General features: G+C 51.2%; 1 protein-coding gene across 1 annotated transcript in view; it reads right to left on the bottom strand.

Moving 5' to 3' along the window:
• NLGN4X (neuroligin 4 X-linked) overlaps positions 1–15,948 on the bottom strand; it is a 108,946-nt gene that overhangs the window by 42,729 nt on the left and 50,269 nt on the right. The gene's annotated exons all lie outside the window — the stretch shown is intronic.

The following is a 15,948-nucleotide window of genomic DNA, read 5'->3' as shown; positions in this document are numbered from 1 at the left end:
CTGACCTGAGACCTTGCAAATGCTTCGAGAACCGTGACTTTTCAATTAAAAAAAATAAAATAAAATACCCACCGAGTCCAGGCACGGGCCTTGGGAAAACAGAGGGGTGCCTAACAAATCATCGTATTAACCAGAAACCTGCAAAAGACACGAAGAATCCACCCAAGAGGGAATCCATGGGATTCTATTTTCTTCTCAAGAAAGTGACTGGCTTTAGTTTTTGAACTCCCTTTCATACAAAGATGGGTCTCTCCACATGACCCCTCACTTCTCAAAGACGTGCACAATTCATCGGTAAGGAACTTATAAGGAACTCGTGCATTGTGTGTGTTTGTGCGTGTGCGTGTGTGTGTGCGTGTGCGTGTGTGTTGCTGCATCGGGCAGGAAGCGCCCCCTAAAATCTGAGAACACGTGTGATTATTTTCCTTTACAAAGCAGCCTGTCACAGGGTGTGAACTCCACAGGAATATGTGTTCGATGCATGAAAAAATAAAAAGAAAAGACTTAAAAGAATTTGACATTCTTAAAACCCCATGCCAACTTTTGTCTTGCACGCCAACAATACACGCAATGCTGCATGTATGGGTCATCAGGTTGCTTTTCTTTGCGGACGCCTGACCGCTCGCCACACAGCCACGTTTACATTATCAAACGAGATGGCGTGACGGAGACAAACCCGCCGCGATGTGCTGAGCGGTTCTCCAAAGGACACTCTCCATTGAGACACAGCAAGTGTATCCTTAGTCGCAAAGAAAGGCCAGTCTCCGAGGGCCACCGACTCACAGAAGCGGCACAAATTACGCCAATAAACTAAGATCACCATCATCTCTGGGGCACAAAAAGAGCGGAGCAGGAAATGCGCGCACGGTGGGAACTGGAAAAACACACGCTCTCCTTTTCCTCTCCCAGAAGAGGCCAATTTGCTCTTTCTTCCTGGCTCCGCGGGAGCAGGATGTGAAAAGGGGGTCATTACGGAAACCCGTCGAGAGGTTCCTCACACGATAAAAAAAATAAGAACTCACAGAGGACCCAGCCACTCCACTTCTGCGTATGAATCCCGAGAAAATGAAAAGGCCGATTGGAAAGATATGGGCACCTCTACGTTACAGGGAAGACAGGGCAGCAACCCAAGTGCCCCCCAAATGACAAACAGGTAAAGGAAACGGGGTACCTTGACGCGATGCAATATGACCTTGCAGGACAAAGAGGGAAATGTCGCCATTTGCAACAAGACCCATGAACCCGGAGGGTGCTGTGCTCAGTGAAATCTGTCCCAGACAGAAAGACAAATACCACGTGATTTCACGGACACGCGCAGCCTAGAAACAAAGTAAATGAACAAGAAAAGGAGAACCGTAACAGAACTAAGTGATGGCGGCCAGATAAAAGGGGGCTTGGGGGCGGGGCTTGGAAAAAGGGGTGGAAGGGATTTGGAAGGGCAGAGGGCAGGTACAGAACAGTCACGGGGACGCGCCGTCCGGCACGGGCGACAGCGTCACTAATGTTGTCCCGCCTCTGCGTGGGCCTGGGAATACAGAGGGGCCCATTCTGTAAAGCAGGTAACTGTCTCAGCCCAGGCTGGGCCCCTGCCAAGAATGCAATCCTCGATGTTACCGGTAATGGGAACTTTTACACTTTTCAATGAAATAAATAAAACTCTGCTTACCACTTCACGGTAAGTCTACTCATTTCCTGAAGCGGAACAATCCCTGCGAACCCACGAGGGGGTGCGAAGGCCACGTAAAATGCGCAGCTGTGAACCCAGGGCCCCGGACCCAGCGTGTTTGCGACAACCAAGGCATGAATTAACGTTTGGGGGGATGGATGGGAATGGGAACCCGGGTCCGGACCCAAGTCTCTCTTTCCCTCACGTTCACCGTTTTAAGGACATGAGGGAAAAGTAGGTCCTGACACCTGGCGGAAGCATAGATGTTCCATCAGCAACTTGGGTTGGCTCTGAAATTCAAGTCTTGCGTTGAGATGCAATGCATCCCATAAACGCAAAATTAACCATTTCAATAAAGTGTGTGATGCTCTGCAGCAGCAAAGGCCAAACGGAGCCCAGCCCTGGCCAGGTGGCTCCGTGGGTTAGAGCCTCATCCCGATGCACCAAGGTTGTGGGTTCAATCCCCAGTCGGGACACCTACCAGAATCAACCAATGAGTGCATCCATAACTAGAATGACAAATCATTGTTTCTCTCTCGCTAAAATCAATGAATACATTAAAAATCAGTTTTAAAATGGCTCTGGTGGCATGGCTCAGTGGGTTGGAGCATCATCGCCCATACACCGAAAGGTTGCAGGTTCGATCCCCCGTCAGGGCACAGCTAATCAATGTCTCTCTTTCGCATCGATATTTGTCTGTCTCTCCCACTTCTTCTCTCTCTATCATCAGTGAAACATATCCTCAGGTGAGGATTAAAAGAATGGAACTGTGACCTAAGACACCCTCCTCGACCTTCTAGGGACAGAACAGCCACCTGCATTCCTAAAGGATTCCATGCCGAGGGGTCCACATGACGTCCAGGCTCAAGAAGCCAATGGCCACACACAGGTAAGAACCTGCATTCTGGGTCCTGGTTCACGAGGACCCGTCCACAGGCAGGAGGTCACGCCAGGTAGGTCTACTGCTACCTGCGCTGACCAGGTGCGTGACGACCGCAGTGGCCTCTGGTGTGCTGATTCTAGCGTCAGAAGATACTCTCCTGACCATGGGATCTGGTCAAGGCAACTGCCTTCTGCCTCACCTGTTTTTTTTTTTTTTTTAAATAATTTGTTTATTTTTAGAGAGAGGGGAAAGGAGAGAGAGAGGGAGAGAAACATCCCTGTGTGGTTGCCTCTCACTCGCACCCCCAACTGGGGACCTGATGTGCAACCTGGTCATGTGCCCTGACTGGGAATCGAACCGGCGACCCTCGGCTCGCAGGCCGACGCTCAATCCACTGAGCCGTAGCAGTGAGGCTGCCTCACCTATTGTGACTGTACTCTCTGTACCGTAAGAACATGGCAGATCTTGGTTTTCTGCGTCGATTTAGCAATGACTCATGTTGAGTCGCTGTCATGAGCTTTTCTCAAAGGAGATTCCAAGACGGGCTTTCCAAGGATGGCTTCCAGATGAGGGCTCCTAGCCTCCCACCCCACTGAGATCTTGCAGCGTCCCTATCGTCCGAAGTCACACTGTGAGTTCAGGAAAGAGGGAGTTCCTGCCGCGAATAACATATCATGTTTCTGCTGTCCCACCCCGGCCGTAAAATGCTTAATAATCTCCACGGCAATCCTTCTGCCAAGACAAGCATCTCCCAAGAGCAGATCTGAAGACTCTTCCTCCCAAGAAACCAGCTATAACTGCCCAAGCTGGTGTCTGTGAACTAGACTCATCATGGTGAACATTCCACAAGATATACAAATATTAAATTACTGTGGTCTGCACCTAAATCTAATACAAGGTTACCTGCGAATTTCATTACAATGTAATTGGAAAAAAATCCCTCCGAGTCAAGAGGCACTTCATGTAAAATTTAATAAAGAAAGAAGATTAATTGGACGCGTAGTATCGGAAATTACTAGCAATGTCGCCCGCACAAGTTGTTCTATTACAACTAATAATTTTGCCCATCTGGGGAAGGGGTACACAAGGATTGCCCAAAGGGCAGCTCCATTGGTTAGCGCATCGTTCAGATGCACCAAGGTGGCAGGTTCGATTCCTAGGGAGGGCACATACAAGAATCAACCAATGATGATGCATAAATAAGTGGAAGAGCAGATCGATGTCTCTCTCTCTCTCTCTCTCTCTCTCCCCTCCCTCGTCCCCTCTCTCTTCCTCCCTCTCTAAAGTCAATGAGAAAAGTACTGTCCCAAAGGAAAGCAAGTTCATTCTCAAATGACTCTACCAACAAACAATGTCCCTTCGTATCTTTGCTTAGGAAGTAAGAGTCTCTGGAATTATTCTAGGAAATAAGGAATAGTCTAAAGAATTTATCCCAAATGAACTTCCCCATGTGTCCCAGCCAGACATTCATCAAAAAGAGCAATAAGATGATATCATCTTATAGGGGAAAAAAAATCATCATGCGCGCGCGCGCGTGTGTGTGTGCGTGTCTGCGTGTGTGTGTGGAGCAGGCTGATTCTCATTAAAAGTCCACAAGTTCCTTTAACACTCGAGCTGTATTTGAATAAGGCCCTTTAAACACACACACACACACACACACACACACACACATTCATCTTGGATGTTAATTTTTTGGAGCCTCCATCTTGAGATGGCAGGAGGCCAGCCAACAATTCTCAGCGAGGGCATTAAGGAGCATTTATAATTGGGTTTTAGAATAGAGGGAAAAGGTGGGGAGAAGAGAGCAACGTGACGCTTTTCGCTTTATATTTATAGTCCCGTCATTGAAGAAGAACACGTGAGCTCCGGCTTTCTGCGTGGCTGGAACAAAGGCGTGTGTTCCGTCGCCAACGGGGAAGAATACTCTGCATGCTTTGGAAATGGGTGGGGGAGAGTTGCATGCCCAGAAAATAAACTTCTGGATGCTGTGAATGGCAGATGCGTTACCTGAAAGCCCAGAGGAAGCAAGAACGTGGTAGCATGTGATACGGATGTGACCTGGCCGGTAGGGGACCGGGTTCCATCCTGAGCCTGCCGACATTGTCCCAGCAGGAACAACAGTAGATGCACGTGACGCACGGTCCTTCCTCCTGCCTCAGCTCTAGGGGACATTGAGCGACATGGGGGGATGTGTCTGGCTGTCAACACTGGGGCTCGGACGTGCTCCTCGTGTCTAGGGGTGCAGAGCAGGGATGGTATAGGAATAGTATCAATCCCCAAGTCTAGATCAACATAGATCCATAAAGCATGAGAGGTCAAGCCCTGCCGCAGAACCCAAAATTGAGGGAAAGAGCCTTCTTCGTAGAATAAACTTAAACAAAAGCCATGAAAGTGATAACCCATAAACCGCAGTCCAGCACACGTCTGTTATTAGCCACCACAGCTGCCCTACGATATCATGCTATGCATGTCATGGTATGTCTCTGTTTTTTCCCCTCATGGGAATAAAAATGTTTGAGGCTTTGGGATGTTTTCCCACAATTCTATTTCTAATGGATCATGTCATGTGGCAAACAGGAATCCAACCCGCAATCTTGGGGGGCTATCGAGACAATGCAGCAACCCACGGAGCCCCGACAACCAGGGCTGGTGTGTATTGTTTGAATGAAAGAGACAATGAATGAATGAAAGAGACAATGAATGAATGAATGAGAGAAGGAATGAATGAAAGAAGGAAACCACTCCTATTTTCCTGGGCAAAGGCCATCTTTATAAGAGTAGGGAAACTCTTGTTTACATTATACCAGCCCTCCTCTCTCTCTCTCATTCCCTTATTAGAATTTATTAGTATAATTTCAAATTGCCCACAGAACCTTGTACGGTTTGCTTGCCAATTCACCGTTGAAAAGTGCCTTATCACGTCCTCATTCCCAGTTATGACAAGTTAGATGCCTTTTGGTCCACGAATAACCCTGCGTTGCTGTCTGCTCAGTGCTGATCTCCTGAAAGATGATCTGTCCATGGGTGCCAAGCCCAGAAATGGACCCCCCACCCCCCACACACCTGCAATGGCTAAATCCAATCCCTGAGCATGGTAAACTAGCTGAAAAGAATAAAAAATGGAGCCTCTCTGATGGGACTCCATCCTAGTGACGCTGGAGCCATCCTGGCATCCGGGAATAGGGTCAGAGCAACGAGGACACTATCCTCACAGAGGGACCCAGAGGTGGGGCAGGTTGGCTGCAGACCTATGTTCCAGGCATGGGTTACCGTGGTAACAGCCCAGGGCCTGCTGGCTCCGCACGATGGACCGTCATGACAGCGGTGGGCAGGGACAGGTGTTCGGTGGTCCCGTCTGCTTGGATGACAACAGTCACTGCGTAGCGTCATAGGTCAGGGAAGCTGAGGACTCCGTTTTCAGAGCCATCAATGGTGAGAAGGAGGTGAAGGAGCTTGGACAGTCTGCACCTTGGCAGCCAATCTTAGGAGCCTTTTCGGGTCCAAGGGTGGGCAGGAATTTCGGGTGGACACAGCCCCCTGATGGGGAGAAGATGGCCGTGAGTATGCGGCGCAGAGGTGGGCGTGAGACGGGAAGGGAAGCGCCCCTGCCTCCGGGGTGAGTGCCGGACGGGACGCTCGCACGCGTGGGCCAAGCGCGTAATGAAAACGCTTTCCTCAAAGGACTCCCCAGGCCCAGACGCCTTCAGGGCGACTCACAGAGCTTGTTAGGAGGCGCGTCAGCTACGATCCTTCGCGAACTCTTTGGAAAAACAGACGTGGAAAGAACACCTTCCAGTCCCCTGACAAGACTCACTTGATATGTAAGTCAAAGGCACCGCAGCAGACCCACAGACTCACCTTTATGTGAATAAAGACACAGAACTGCTCAACTACCGCCACCACAGGAAGGGCTACGATAAGACGAAAAACTACGGAGCTGCAAGAAAAATGTTAAGAGTACGTCGGTGCGACCCTGAGTCCGGCAAGGACTTCTTACACGCCACATGGAGAGCAAAAGAAAACAAGGAGAAAATAGGTCCATTGCATGGCATCTGCGTATGACAAATTTGTGACCATAGGCTGCCCCCCAAAACGTGGGGCAGAGCACACAGTGGGAGCAGGCATTACAGCTCCTGTGTCTGATAAAAACCACGGATCCAGGTCATACGTGTTAGAAAACTCTCACACCTCGATACTAAAACCTAAATGCCCCCATGAAAACGGGCCAAGGGTCTTCACAGACATCCCCCCAAGGAGATCCACAAGTCGTCAATGCCCACGTGAAGAGATGCCCCTGTTGTCACCCGTCAGGAAACGAGTGTCCAACAGGGTGTGAATTTAAGTCCCGCAGGACGGCTACAGTGAAAAAGACGCACAAGAACACGGGTGAGTTCCTATGTGGAGAAGGGGGACCCTTATCCCGGCAGGGACGTGAGAGACAGTTAGAAAAGCGGGTGGACGTTACTCAAAGGATTAGCTGTGTCATCCCACAACACAGCAGTTTTGTTCTCGGGTACACACGCAGGAGAAAGAAGAATGCACGGATGTGCACACAGACACCTGTATGGGAACATTGTAGGCACGCGATTCTTCCCATCCAAGGAGAGAGAACAACACAGATGCCCATCCACGCATGAACGGGTAAACAACACACATTCTATCCATACAATGACATACTCTTTGCACAGAAAAAAAAAATGGACACGTGTCACCAGTGTATGAACTGGGAAGGCATGAAGCTCAGTGGGAGGGGTCAGGCATCGATGTCCACACGGGGGGTGATGCCGTTTCTGTGAAAGGCACAGGCTCTGCTCACCCAGACGGCTGATTCGTGGTGGGTAAAGCTCTGGGGTGGAGGGGCCATCAGCACTCGGTTTCTCCTCGGGGGCAGAAAAATATTAAAACATCAGATGGTGCTGATGGTGGAGGCCCTTTGGGAACACCCTGAAGGACCCGGAATGGGACACTTCATACACGCGCACGGTCTGTAAGGGCGGGCAGGGAAGCTCAGAGGCCGTGAGAGGCAGGGGTCGGGGAAGACCCCAGGGGTCCCTTCAGAGAAGAATTAGTTCAGAATGCATGCAAATATTTGGATACGTAGAAAGTATTGAGAGCACTAGACGCAATGCTTCCGTGAGTGGTCCTGGAAGGAACCGTTGTGAAGAAATACGATTAAAACGCAGGATGCTGGCTCACGAGAGACATGGAAGCAAGACCAGACATTGTATGACTAACAAACCACATGAGCATCATGGAGAAAAGAGACATAGAAGGAAGGAGAGGCCGTTGGCCCAAGATCTCTTTCTGTACAGACGTGATTCCTATGCGTGGTTGTCATGAAGAAGAACCGTGGGAACGCAGGGCTGGTATTGGTAAAAGACGCTCAGGTTCAGAAACGTAGAGAAAAGGATATTCTCACGGAGCGCGCTCACGTGCTAAAACCCGCAGGCTGGCATGTGTCCTAATGTGTCATGACATATGATATATAATGTAAGATAATATATATCACTGTATTATATATGCATTCAGAGAAGGAAAACTCTGATTCCAAAAAACCTCCGCTGCCTTGCGGCATACCTCTTCAGGGGAAAGGCTAAGGGAGTAAACCCCGACAGAAAATCCGGAGCCGGAGTCCCTAAGGCGGTTTGACGTTGTAGTCAACACCGGCAACTCCTGCGGCGCACCTGAAGCCAAGCTGTATTGACTCCGTCTTTCCCTTGGACCCTTCAGCTGCGAAGAGAGGGGGGGTCTACTGCATGGGCAACAGCAGACCCTCCATATTACCCTGCCCAGGCTCTGTAGCTTCAGCTTCACTGGAGAGGACACTCCAGCGTCATCGCAAGATGTCGATTCAACACGGGAGGAGACAGATACCGTGTCACTCCCGAGTCGGACTGCACAGCCATTCTCGGTGGTGCAGATAGACTCTTAAGAAGCTACACCATCGTCTCTCGAGACGGACGGCTGCCGACGACGACGATATATTCATTGTTTGATATTGTTGATGTATGTGCAAAATTACACATATATGTGTGTACGTGTGTGTGTGTGTGCGTGCGTGTGTGTGTGTACTTTTCCATACACATTGGCCTGATCACTAAGGAAAAAGAAAAAGACAAAGACATCCTCTAAAGACTCGTTGGGGTATATTAGTAAGAAAGCAGAACTGCATTGAAGGATAGACACGCTCCGTCCCAGCTGGACTGCCCTGAGCTCGAGAGGGAAGGAAATGTATGCAGAGCAGGCAGCGCCTTATCTGTCAGGGGTCGTTCAATCACCCCGATCTTCATTCCCGGCCCGCCCCCATCGAGCGAAGGTATTCTGGGGACCCCACGTCGATGCTTCCTGACGGATCTTCCCAGAGGCCCCCAAATGCAAACACCCACCCCGGTCCTGGTGTCCTTCAGAACGATGCTATTCGCCCCCGCTGTCGGGAAAGACGACCTGATCCCGATACACGACAAATGACCCGCCCTTCCCGCAGCGCCCGGGGGAGACCCGCTTCTCCAAATCACCTAACAACCAGCAACGCTGCAAACGCCACGTGAGAAGCACCATGAAGACAGACAGAGAGGAGACGCGACTGGTGTCCTGTAGGACGAGGAATGTTAGACCCCGGCTTGCACATCCATGTTTGCAGGAAAGCCCACGTCTGAAGGCGCGGCTCACGCGAGCTAAAAGCGCACCGTGGACGCGCTGAGCTGGAAATTATTGACCCGAGTCTCCGATGGATGGAATCGATGCGTCGATGAAGTGCATCTGAACACGGTGTTTCCAGCAACGGCCACAAAGAGAAAACTCAAATCCCGCTCCGTGCATTCATCATGGAGAGAAACATGCCTTCTAGTGTCTGCCCACGCTTCCCCTCATTCTCTTCACCCCAAAATATCCATCTATACCCGCTGTTTCCCCCGTGTCCCGAGGTTTATTTTCCCCCATGTCCCCGCTCAGTGACCTCAGAACAAGGGGCCGTGGTGGCGGTGTTCAGATGCCCCTCGCAAGCCCCGCTTGGCCGCGCGTAAACACGCGTGTGGGCTACATAAATCCAGCAGAGCAGGCCCGTTCAGCCACGAGGAACCAAGGGCAGGAACGTCCGTGATTGCGAAACCACATGGCCGTCGACCCCGGAACGCACACAGGGCAGCGCAGAACGTCAGCTCTGCTTAAAAATGAAGAAACTACATAAAAAGGTCAATGATGACCGTGATTTTTTCCCCACAGCCAGAGTCCCAGCTCCTGCCACGCCAGCAGCAAACACTAGACCTCGGCTGGTGCCTGCAGGTGAGGTCCGTGCCCCCGCCCCCGCTGACGACGAAGACAACGCAAGCCGTGCCTTCTGTGAACGTGTCTTGGTTTTTCCGTCCTGCGTAGCTTTGGGGTCGGGGAAACCACGCCAACAGGACGGTCGCTTCTTCCCCGGTGGATCCGCGGGGATTCTGCATGATCGGGGGGACGTGGTCCACTCTGCCCCTCGGCCCCCGGCCGGAACCTGTCCCCTGGCCGGCTGAGAACCTCCGCCACCCAGCACATCCGTGCCTTCCCTCCGCCCTCTTTCAGGGTCCCAGTTTTGGGGCGTCCCAGGCTCCCCCTGAGCCCACAGAGGGGGAAATTGGGGAGGAGAGGAGGGAGCCGTTCTGAGGGTCCCATTGAGTCCTGAAAACCCTCGAAAGGGAAGAATGTCTTCATCTCCACATACATCTGTGCGCCGGTGAGTTGATAAATAACGTGCATTCCGGGTGTCATTTAAAAAGAGAACTTCTAACAAAACAGAAAAATAAAAAGGAGAAACAATACCCTTCGGGAAAAAATAGTTCCAGGATCAAACACCGATAACCGCCTTTCACGCCCACGTGGGAGAGGGCCGCGCCCAGCCCTTACGCAGCAACGTGACATTGTATCAGGGGACGCGCCTGGAGTCTGAGGACCCACAAAAGTGTCCCGGATGGAAAATGCACCCCACGTGCCGACGGCAGGTCTTCACCGGACGTTATTCAACCTCTTCTCCCGTGACCCCAGACGCCTTTGATTGACAGAATCAGACACGGGCACCTGGATGTATGACAGGGACAGCACCTCCGGCTGGCGCACAAAGGCTGCACCCGATGCCACCCTGCGCCGCGTGCATTTCGGACAGAAACCGCGACGCCACCGCGGGACACACAGCAGCACAGCCGGCCACCGTGGCTCCAGCCGGGCACGCTGTCCTTCAAAGGCTCTGCGTTCTGCGCCTGGGCCACGCCTTTATTTCCAGCCACCTCTGTCTCCCATTTGACGTCATGACGTGAGTGCACGTACATCCACGGACGTGCTGGGTGACCTTGGAGGACAAGCGCCCGGCAGGACAGAGAAGACACCCCACAGCCTCCCGGGAGACCGAACCTTTTGGGGACGCCGCAATACCTGGGAAAGGAGCTGGTCATTCGGAGCGTTTTCAAATCCTTGAAAAAGTCCGTGATAGAACCTGTAGGTCCCATGACCTAAGAGTGTGAGCTACTGGTCAGGGGAGAAACAGGCTCCACTTTTCTCTGGCCCCCTGGTCTTTACCGTATTTACGGGCAGTCAGGTAACGGGGTGGCAGCCGCAAGAGGACGCCCACCTTAGCGACAGAGCGTTTGATCTGTGGTGTGGCTACCACACTGTGTGCTGTCACGGACCATCCACGGGCCACCCAGGACCCACTTCGAGAAACACAGAGACACGCCGCCCTGCGGCATCTAACCCAACACTCAGGGCGCAGGACGTAGCTTTGCGCCGCGGCAGAAGCTCCGCCTGAGGCTGGGCTGGCGCCTGCTCTCCCGATGCATGATGCACTTGACCTATTTCATAGTTGGCACCGACCACAAGGCTGGGGTGAGAGCTGAGCAGAAAGCCTGGAGCCTTGGCTTCCATGAGAGCTGGGGCCGCTCCCGGCTCCGAGGCCCACCGGCGGGATCTCGGGGACCTACTCCATCGCCCGCGCCGGGCCTTTGTATCCCCCTAAGTAAGATCAGGGAGCCCCTCCGAGAGGACGACATCAAGGAAGACCTACAGCAACCTACGCTGGCCACACGGCAGGCTCTGTTTCCTCTTTATTTTTAAATTTATTATTGCTCTGTGACAGGTGTCCCATTCTCCCCCGGGCCCCTCCCACGGTCAGTCCCTACCCTGTGGTCCGAGTCCATGGGTCATTCATACTAGTTCCTTGACTAGACCCGCCCCCTTTCTGTCCCCTTTCTGCTCCGGTCACTGCCAGTCTGTTCCTTGTTTCCACAACTTTGGTTCTAGTTTGCTCATTGGTTTGTTTTGTTCATTAGGCTCCCGCATCAGGTGAGATCACATGGTATTTGCCTTTCACCACCTGACTTATGTCACGTAGCAGCACACTGTCCAGTTCCATCCGTGCTGACATTGCAGGCTCCTGACTGTTGGTTATAGGACCCATGGCTTGGCCAGAAAGTTTGTTTGGTTTTCTGCCGTACGATGGCTCTAGAGACACCAAGTTGTCATTAGCGTCATCTGAAACAATTTTGTCCCATTGTATTATGACAGCTGTCCTATCAGCGTGCATTTAAAAAACACGTATCAACATTGGTGAATCTTTGTGCCACCATTGAATAGGGAAGATGGAAGAACATTTTTGGCATGTTATGCTTTCGTATGTCAAGAAAGGAAAAAATGCAAACAAAAGATCTGTGCAGGGTATGCAGAAGGTGGTATGACGGACTGAATGTGTCAAAGTGGTTGGGAAAGTTTCACGTTGGAGGTTTCTCGCTGGACGATGCTTCATGGTCGCGTAGAGCAGTCAACGTTGATAGCGATCCAATCCAGACACCGATGGAGAACAACCAAGGTTCTATCACGCGGGACAGAGCCGACAGACTCAGAACACCCACATCAATGAAATTATTGATGAACATGAAACATGCGTCTTTTATTTTAGAGACAAACACTAAATGGGCTTTTGGGGTCCACCCAAGAGAGAGCAGCATTTTGGAGCAAAAACAACATTGCATCTACCTGATGCATCCAGGCTGAAGGGAACCAAAAACTTCCCACATGCACTAAACCAAAACGAGTGTTTGAAGGCAGGGAGACTCGATCTACTGAAAATACATGAGGAAAGGCAGTGGGAAGAACAATCAATCAATAAATCTGAGATAATTCCACCATCCATAAGCTTCAGAGGAGATTTTTCTTTTCCATCAAAGGTCTCTGAACAGCCAGGAAAAAAAGAAGCAGATTTAATACAACTCACGTGTGACAGTTTTTGTCTCCCGTACTACGTCCGACAGAATAGAAATGTGCTCATACCAGACCAGCGTCTCTGCCAATACGTGGAATAGTAGCTAAATTATTAGACGTGCGTGAGTATAAATAATCAGTTTATAGCACGGACCATACAGCCCCGTTTGCCTGGCACAAACCCAGTTTGTTAATAAGACACTCACGACTCTGAAAGCGCTCTGCACTGGCCAATAAGTGATACGGCCCACGGCGACCGCGTCCGTGCCGTGGTTCTCGTTAAAGAGAACACTCACATTTCAGAAAGCCAACGTGACGATCTTCCCATTTACATCCGACGACAATGATCATGCCGCCAATGAAGGCCGTGCAGTTTAGAGGACGGGACGGGATGGACGGCAGTCGTTACAGACGTGGCCAGCGCTGAGGGTTTGTCAGAATCAATGGAGATATTAATTAACATGACATCCAGGGATATTAGTAACAATGGAAATTGTCAGGGGACTGGGGTGCTAGTTCTCAGGGAAGGGATGGGCCCCTTCCCAGCTGTCAGACCACTGGGTCTGGGTGGTTTATGTTCCATGACCTTGAACGAGGCAGAAAGCCACCCCCTTCTATGGACACACAGGAAAGAAGGAGCAGATTTTCTCAAGACCACGCCACAGACACAGAGGGAAGGGAAGAGCCTAGCTCATCCCTGTCGCTTTTTAAGATCCATGTTCTGTCCAAGAGACCATCCATTTTTACCATCCTCCATTTTGAACCCTCTTTTTTGGGAAGGACAACAGCCCCTGTTCCTCTGTTGAAAAATGAAGAATCTCGAATCCCATGACCCCCTTTCTTAAACAGGAAAATAGCCTGGATCCAGGGGTGAGTTTTTTTAAGAAATAAATGTCAACAATGTCTCCACGTTTTTGCTAAACTCACCTCTGTTTGTACCCAAAGCGCTCCCTGGGGGGAACGGATAGAATGGGGGGTCGTGCACCATTTTATCTGGTTATTACTTAAACCTCAGCATCATCGCAAGATGTCGATTCAACACGGGAGGAGACAGATACCATGTCACTCCCGAGTCGGACTGCACAGCCATTCTCGGCGGTGCAGATAGACTCTTAAGAAGCTACACCATCGTCTCTCGAGACGGACGGCTGCCGACAACAACTTAAACCTCTGAATGCTGATGTTTTCAGAATCAACCTGAGACCAATCCTCACGATTTCCTGAGAGCCGACAGAGCAGGGTGGCCAACAGCTTTCAGACGGACACTGTCAAATGCAAGAAGGGTGACAAAGACACACTGGGTCCCCTTTGGAAACCTCTATCTCCTCGCCAGGACGACAGCGGTCCCTCCCTGATCGCGGGTATGACGTTCTACATGCCCCTGCGACAGGTGAAAATCCGCAAAGCAGGGCCCTCCCATTTAGTTTAGTATTTCCTGTACGGCACCGCAACAGCCCGCGCTAGAGCGAACAATCCGCGATCAATCCTTCAATAGAATATTTTTAAAAATCCCGCGATACCAGGAGGCCACGATCCGTGAGCCATGATACAGAGAGGGACTGCTGTGCTCTTTAATTTCTCCGTAGCAAAAGGTAACCTGCCCTGGCTGGAGAGCGCAGGGCGTTAGAGCGTCGTCCTGATACGCCAAGGTGGCAGGTTCGATCCCCAGTCAGGGCACATACGACACCCGACCAGCGAACCCATAAATGAGAGGAACAAGCAAATAGGTGTTTCCCTCCTCCCCTGTCCCCTCTTCCTTTTTCGCTCTCTAATACCAATAAATAAAAAGAAATTTCTTTGAAGGGAAACTTAATACGTTTGGAGGAGAAAAGTTCTCAAAGCAGCTTTTGGTGTGGCTCTCTCTCTTTTCAAACAGATCACTAAGGGCTTTGTCACTCTTCAGAGTCCTTTTCAAGACCGGCACCTCACTCACCCCGGAGCCAAATGGATAAGCATTGCGTGCTCCAGGGGGGAAATCAATTTCTTTTGAAAATGTAACCTTTTAAGTAACATCCACCCACCGCGCAGGCGGGAGAGTGTTGTCCCTGCAAGAAAGCCAGACGCTGTCCCATGTGCGTTTCTTTCATTCAGAAAACCCTCCCAGGGTCCGCCCTGACCGTGGGTGGGCAAAGAGACTGTTCCCTTTGTCAGGCTCCGGCGGGGGGCCCTGGCAGGCTGCTCCCGTCTCCCCACCCCTCCTTAGAATGGACCTTTGTCACGGATCAAACAGCACCCCTTTCTGTTTTGAACGGGGGTGGCCAGACAACCAGCCTCCGAAAGTCTCTGAAAAAAACAACAGAACTCAGACCTGCCAGCTGTCACCGCGACGCAAAATTAAACTGATTCCGCAAATATCTGGCTCATCCAATCCATGACCCTCAGGCTTTGTTCCCCTTCAACACCGACAGGGGATTTCAAGCGTCCATCAGTTCTCCCGAAGGGGCCCTTTGCAAGCGTCTGGGGTTGCTTTGCTTTCCTGGGTCGGAAATGCCTTTGGACAACTCCCTTCCTCCTGGGGTCTTTTGTACCGAACGTCTGCATCGGTGGCTGAGGACAAAGGCTCAAAACAAAAGGCACACCATGGAGTTGACAAGGCAGTGTTCTTGGTAATCTGTGTCTCTCTGGAGGAAACAGGGTGAGCCCCATTTCTGCCTGAGACAGTGCCAGGAACCCATGACATTTTAATATCTCACGGCCACCACGCTGTGACAGACACAGCTCAGCCTCATCAACCACATTGTGAAAAATTCAATTGCCTGCGACATCCCCGTGCATGTTTGCCCCGAAAGCAGACGTTGCTGCATAGGTCACGGGACATTCTCGTCACGAGACGCGCCACACAACAGGGCGAGCCGCAGACGGTCAGCCTGAAACTATGAGCCCCGCCCCCCCAAATAGCTATTTCTCCAATACCCAGTCGGAGAAAAATGAGTTCAGCAAAATAGCGGCTGGCACGCTTGCAGGCCCGTGCCCTTGGCCATGACTATCGTGGCTGATGCTGCAATGTCACAGAATACAAATCAGAATTGACCTCCATGACAGGCCAGGACAATGGCCATGGAATCGCACAGAGGTCCTGGGCTGCACACGCAGACGGTCTGCTCAGAGCAAAAGGAGGCGAAAGATTTTCCAACGCCCACGTCACACCACGGCTGAAGACAGCGACCACTGCCTCTGT

Source organism: Furipterus horrens, unplaced genomic scaffold (genome assembly GCF_987537825.1).
Source record: "Furipterus horrens unplaced genomic scaffold, mFurHor1.1.pri manual_scaffold_17, whole genome shotgun sequence".
Taxonomy (NCBI): domain Eukaryota; kingdom Metazoa; phylum Chordata; class Mammalia; order Chiroptera; family Furipteridae; genus Furipterus; species Furipterus horrens.
Note: the sequence above shows the minus strand (reverse complement) of the source record. Positions and strands in the feature narration are given on the sequence as shown.